This window comes from Phalaenopsis equestris, unplaced genomic scaffold, assembly GCF_001263595.1.
Source record: "Phalaenopsis equestris unplaced genomic scaffold, ASM126359v1 Scaffold001215, whole genome shotgun sequence".
Classification (NCBI taxonomy): Eukaryota; Viridiplantae; Streptophyta; class Magnoliopsida; order Asparagales; family Orchidaceae; genus Phalaenopsis; species Phalaenopsis equestris.
This window is the reverse complement of record NW_018165654.1, coordinates 289,260-295,530: the sequence shown is the minus strand read 5'-3', so window position 1 is coordinate 295,530 and position 6,271 is coordinate 289,260.

Genomic DNA, 6,271 nt, shown 5'->3' with positions numbered 1-6,271 from the left:
AATATCCACAGCTCCATAATGATAAACTTTTATCACAACAAATGGGTCCATCCACTTGGACTTAAGTTTATATGGAAATAATCTTAACCTTGCATTATATAGCAAAACTTGTTGCCTTGGCTGAAAATTTTTAGTAAGAATCTTCGATCATGTCATATTTTCATTTTTTCTTTGTAAATCTTAGCACTCTTGTAGGATTCATTCCTTAACTCTTCAAGCTCATTTAATTGCAGTAATCTTTTCTCACCAGCATCTTTTAAATTATAATTGAACTCTTTAATCACCCAATATGCTTTATGCTCAAGTTCCACTGGTAAGTGACAAGATTTCCAAAATATTAGCCTATATGGGGATATTCCTAAAGGAGTTCTGTATTCAATTCTATAAGCCCACAAAGTATAGTCAAGTTTGACTAACCAATCCATTTTTGTTGGTTTCATAGATTTTTCCATAATTCTTTTAATTTCCTGTTGGATAATTCAGCCAAATTACTTGTCTGAGTATGATATTTTTCTTAGGATGATAAGCAGTAACAATTCTATGATTTATATGATATTTCTTTGATAATTTCTCCATTATGACATTTCTAAAATTACTTCCCCCATCAGTTATGATCACTCTCGGCATCCCAAATCTACAAAATATGTTCATTTTCAAAAATTTTGCAACACTTTGAGCATCACATCAAGAAAAGGAAAAACTTTTATCCATTTGGATACATAGTCCACTGCTAAAAGTATATATAAATTTCCAAAAGATGGTATACCAAAAGATGTAAAATCTAATCCCCAAACATCAAATATTTCAACTTCTAGCATATAATTGAAATTCCTTCACAAAAACCTTCTAATTGTAGGCTTAAATACCTTAAATAGTTTATAGGCTCGTCCAGGAACTGCCTTGGAAAGTTTGTGTACCAAAATAAGAGTGTAAAATTTTAAAATATGAGATTGTAAAATTTTGTATGTTGTCTTATCAATACCAAAATGTCCCCAAAATCATAATTATGACATTTTTGGATAATTTCATAAGCTTCTTCTAAAGGTACACATCTTCGAATAATAAGGTTTTTTACTTGTTTATATAAGAATGGGTTATCCTAAAAATATGTCTTAGCTTCAGAAATAAATTTCCTCTTATATTGGTATGTCATTCTATAGAGTATAATATCACTAACAAAAAAGTTCACAATGTCGGCATACCACAAAAGACGCCACTCATTAATATTGAATATTTTTTCATCTGGAAAATGTTCATTAATTTCTTTTTCAAAACAGAGCAATTTTTTTAACACAATTTTGGACAAATGATCAACAATTTGATTTTCAGTTCATATCTACTATTTTAAAGTCAAATTCTTGCAAAAGAAGAATCCATCTTGTAAGTCTAGGTTTAGCAACCTTCTTTTTCATTAAGTAATTAATAGCATAATGATCTGTATGCACTACACAATGAGTCCCAATTAATTATAAACTAGATTTATTAAAGGCATATACTATTGCTAATAACTCTTAAACTAAATTTATTAAAGGCATATACTATTGCTAATAACTCTTTTTCAGTTATTATATAATTAATTTGAGCTTCATGAAGAGTTTTACTAGCATAGTAAATTACTTTAAAAATTTTATCATATCTTTATCCTAAAACTGCTCCAATAGCATAACCACTAGCATCACACATCAGTTCAAAAGGTTTTCCCCAATCTGGTGAAACTATAATTGGTGCAGTGATTAATTTTTCTTTTAATATATCAAAAGCTTTTAGGCACTCTTCATCAAAATTGAAAATTGTATCTTTCTCTAGTAAATGGCATAAAGGCATAACAATTTTTTGAAAAATCTTTAATATATCGCTTGTAGAATCTAACATGTCCTAACAAACTCCTAATTTCCCTTACATTTGTTGGATAAGGTAAATTAGCAATCACTTGAATTTTAGTAGGATCTACTTCCATACCATTTTCTGATATTTAATGTCCTAATACAATATCTCCTGCTACCATAAATTGACATTTATCCCAATTAAGAACTAAATTTGTTCCTTCACAGCGCTTAAGAAGTTTTGATAAATGTTCTAAACATGAGTCAAAGGAAGTTACAAACATTGAAAAATCATCCATAAAGACTTCAATCCCTTTTTCAATTAAATCACAAAAAATTGCCATCATACATCTTTGAAATATAGCAAGGGCATTACCTAAACCAAAAGACATTATTCTAAAATAAAATGTACTATACGGACTGGTAAAAGTGTTTTCTCTTGATCCTTAGAAGTTATTTGTATTTGGTGATAACCGGTATATCCATCCAAAAAATAAAAGTATTTATGCCCAGTTAGTCTATCCAGCATTTGATTGAGAAAGGGTAGTGGAAAATGATCTTTCCTAGTGGCAAGATTTAATTTTCTATAATCAATGCATATTTGCCACCCTGAGACTTGTCTAGTGGGTATTAGGCACAACCTTCTCTGTTTCACCGGCACTTAAGCATCAGATCTGACACTTAGGCGTCAAATCTCTTTTGCACTATTTTCACATTTTTGCTCCAAATTTGATCCCTTTTCAGTCATTTTAGCATTTTTCACCTTTTTACTTGTACTTGAAAGAAAAACACACAAATACCTTCCATTAAAGTGCAATATCTCAAAAAATAGGAATAAAAATATGCCTTAAAACACTATATATTTTAGGTGTATTAGGCACCTGCAGCTTATTGAATAATCTATTGATAAGCTAGGTGTGATGACTATTAGAAATTTTTATTTTTTTAGAAAATTCATACCGCTGTCTGAAAGCTGCCACCACACCTAGATAGATGATGTGAAAACGTTGCTTTTAGCGTTTTCAAAATGCATAAGCTACTAAAATGCAGTTTACCTAAACAGTCCTGGTGCTTTTTCAAAATGCCACCGCACCAAATAAGCTCCCCCAAATGCACACTAAAAAGGAGGTTATACGTAGACTAACTTAAAATTGAAAGTAACATACCCGATAAAGATGCCCATGACTTTCATTGTCTTAGGTACATTAATATTCTTAGAATGCTAACCAATAAAATAATAGTTCTCCCTTGTCATCATAACAATGCATTAAGGTAGACCTTTTTATTATAAAATGGTTTTGAGTATCTTCGTCAGTAACATAGGCTACTTCATTTTAGAATACTTTTATAGTCTAATGGGGTAGATCATTTGTTTTATATTTGCTAGTCCTCTATGTTGGGTATCTACTAAATAAACTAATGCTTTTAGACTGAAGTACTCTACAATGTGCGTGGACCTAGATTTTATCTACATTAGCTAACCTAAGGTTCATAATTTGGAAATATCTAAGAGTGGTTAATTACATCTTAAGGAATATCCAAGAATACTCTCCATAAAAGGTGTTTCGCCCCTACTATTGTAGACCTGGGAAAGTACTATATCAAAGGGAGGTTATTTCGTGTGGAAACGCCCATATGCTTTAAAGCTCTCGCCAAGCCATTGAGCAGAGATTGAGTCTCTCACATCTCAAATAGGTAGCACCTTATTGGCATATGATACCCACAGAATAACCAATAATCATCTCGACGGAGGTACTCCAATACTTCAAAGTAAGTCCGGGTCGTAAAGGCAGAGGACAAATTGTTGTATCCCAAATAAGTGATAGCTCATCAGCATCAAGCCGTCAAGATGATACTAATTAATTCAACAAGAGCGAAAGGTCTCAATAGGGGTAGTCAAAGGAATGGGAGGAGTAATGCCTAAGAGGTAGAGGTAGCCAATTCAGGATACCACGGAGCTGTCATCCCAAGCTACTAAGACCTTAAGTCTACCTGGTCGTGAAGGTATTCGAGCCAACACATCCTGAGATCCCCGGTCAACAAAATATGAATTCCGTCATCTGTGGGATACCTCGGTAGCCCTATGCTGAAATAAACAAACTCTATCCTATCACTATAAGCTGGAGCTCCAATGTGGGACTTACACCTACCGAAGGGGCAAGGATGCCTTAGGTAAGGAAGAGAAATGGAGGTTCAACTACAAAGCTGGAAACACTCTGAACAAGCGGACTTGTACCCAGTTTGGGTTGAGGAGCCTCCTAACACCCTAAGCGTGCTAGACTATCACTTAAGTAGAAAGCTTTGCTTGGTCAATCGGGTTGGAGAAGCACCTGGACTCCTCAAGGCAAGCATATATGAATGTAGTTACATAGAGCAGTCCTTAATTATTATGAAGGTCCTATTAATATGACCCAGGTTATGGCCATCTAGGTTATGACCATACTATGCAACCCATTGTAAAACTGGTTCATAGGTCTTGCAGGAAAGTAAAAGCAGGTTTTGAAAATTGTGAATATTTTAATCCTAAATTTAATTTATCTTGAATGTTTTATTTAGGATTTTTTAAGTAAAAAATTTATAATTGTAGGGACCTTAATGAACCTAAATTATATTTCTTGTGGAATTCCATATGCACAAAAATAAACAAGAAAAACATATGCAAACATGCAGGCATGCAATCATGTAATAGAAAGTAAAACAAGCCAAATAAATTAATAAACAAGCTGGTTCCGCTGGGTCAGAAACATATCCCAGAAAAGTAAAAGAGTGGCCAGACTCTACATATACATGCTCGACTCTAAGTTTATACAAAAATATAGAATTCGGACATAAGGTATGTGACACGAGCTGCCTCTCCTCTTCCCTATAAAATTAAAGAGAAAATAAAAGACCTAGTCTAACGACTCCAACAAATATAGATGCTTCGTCAGCCTCGAAACCCATGCCCGTACCTTATTTTTATACATACTCAGTCCAAGGACTCCATCAAATATATATGAAAGAGAAAATAAAAGACTCGAACTGCAGAAAACAAATGTTAGTAGAGAAATCTATGCAACACATATTATGAGTCGTGCCACATAGGTGGGGGAGCTAAATAGTGCCTGCAAGCAAAATGGTTAGAAAACATTACATGCTCCCCCATAAAAATACATGTGTGTGCATATAAGTAGGCACGAATCCTTGCAAAAAAATGCCCTAACACACTACTATGCATAAGAAGCATGCATGCACAAAAAAAAAACACAAAAAAGGTGATGTGTGGCTAACGCGAGAACAAGAACACACAAAATAATAGTAAGAGGCGTCGAAAAAGCACTACATAGCATCCTAAATCTTGACCTACCACACCATCTAACAAAAAGTGTCCTAATCAGCATCTAAGTGAAGGGTATGTCTCTGGGTAAAGTATGAATTTGGTGGGGTAGTCTTATCGATCCCGTCCTAAAGATCCAATGAATTTAAAAGGTCTCACCCAACATGGATTTTGAAAAGAGTTGACCTTATATACAACCTACTTTGCTACATGCATAATTTTAGAATCATGGTGAATGTAGTAATAATTAGAAAACTATATTTTATTTTTAGTTTTCAAAATAAGGATCATTAAATGCAAGCTCCTAACAAGCAAGGTGACATGGTTAGATTCATTGGATCCTTAACTCGGCCATACTTCTGTTAATTTTGATGACTTAAATCACATTGCTTACTGATACCGGTAAAATATAGTTGTGTAAAATTTATATAAGTTTGTCTTCTCTATGTAACGGTGCCAAAATCTTGATGCAATATTTATTATTAAGAAATTTAAGCAATTAATGTTAATTTAAGCAATTAATGTTGGGATTCTATGCAAGTATACGTATCATTATCAAGCAATAAAAGACTTTCTATTTAAGCCCTGAATCTCGATCCCACTGGGAAGGTTTAAATTTGAAATGATAAATTAACTAGAAAATTAACAGAAATCAAATGAAATTACTGTCACTAATTTTGAATGTGTAAGATGCAATCAAAACTAAATTATTTAATTACTAGTAAAACAGAAATGCAAAGTTTAAACAGTAACTATTAAACTATTAAACTATCTTTATGTGATGAAGATTTCTTATGTGAAAAAGCATCTTTTCCACTACAATGAGATTTGGAAAAATGGGATGAGATAAATGATTTTAATATGTATTGTGTCAAATAGAAGCAGTTTTAATTCTCTACCCTGATACAGTGTTATAGAAAATCATTGGCTAATCCCAGGTTTAGTCCCTAAATCCGTGGCTAGGCTAGGAGGATACTGGCCCACTTCCCTTCACCTGAAGGCTAACTCTCACCTTAATTTTTAAACACTAAGACTGAATTAGGGATTTTAGTATGTCACCCTAAAATCTCCAATTCTACATCCAATCATGTATATTTCCCTATTTATTTGCGCTTAATTCTATGAATAAAAT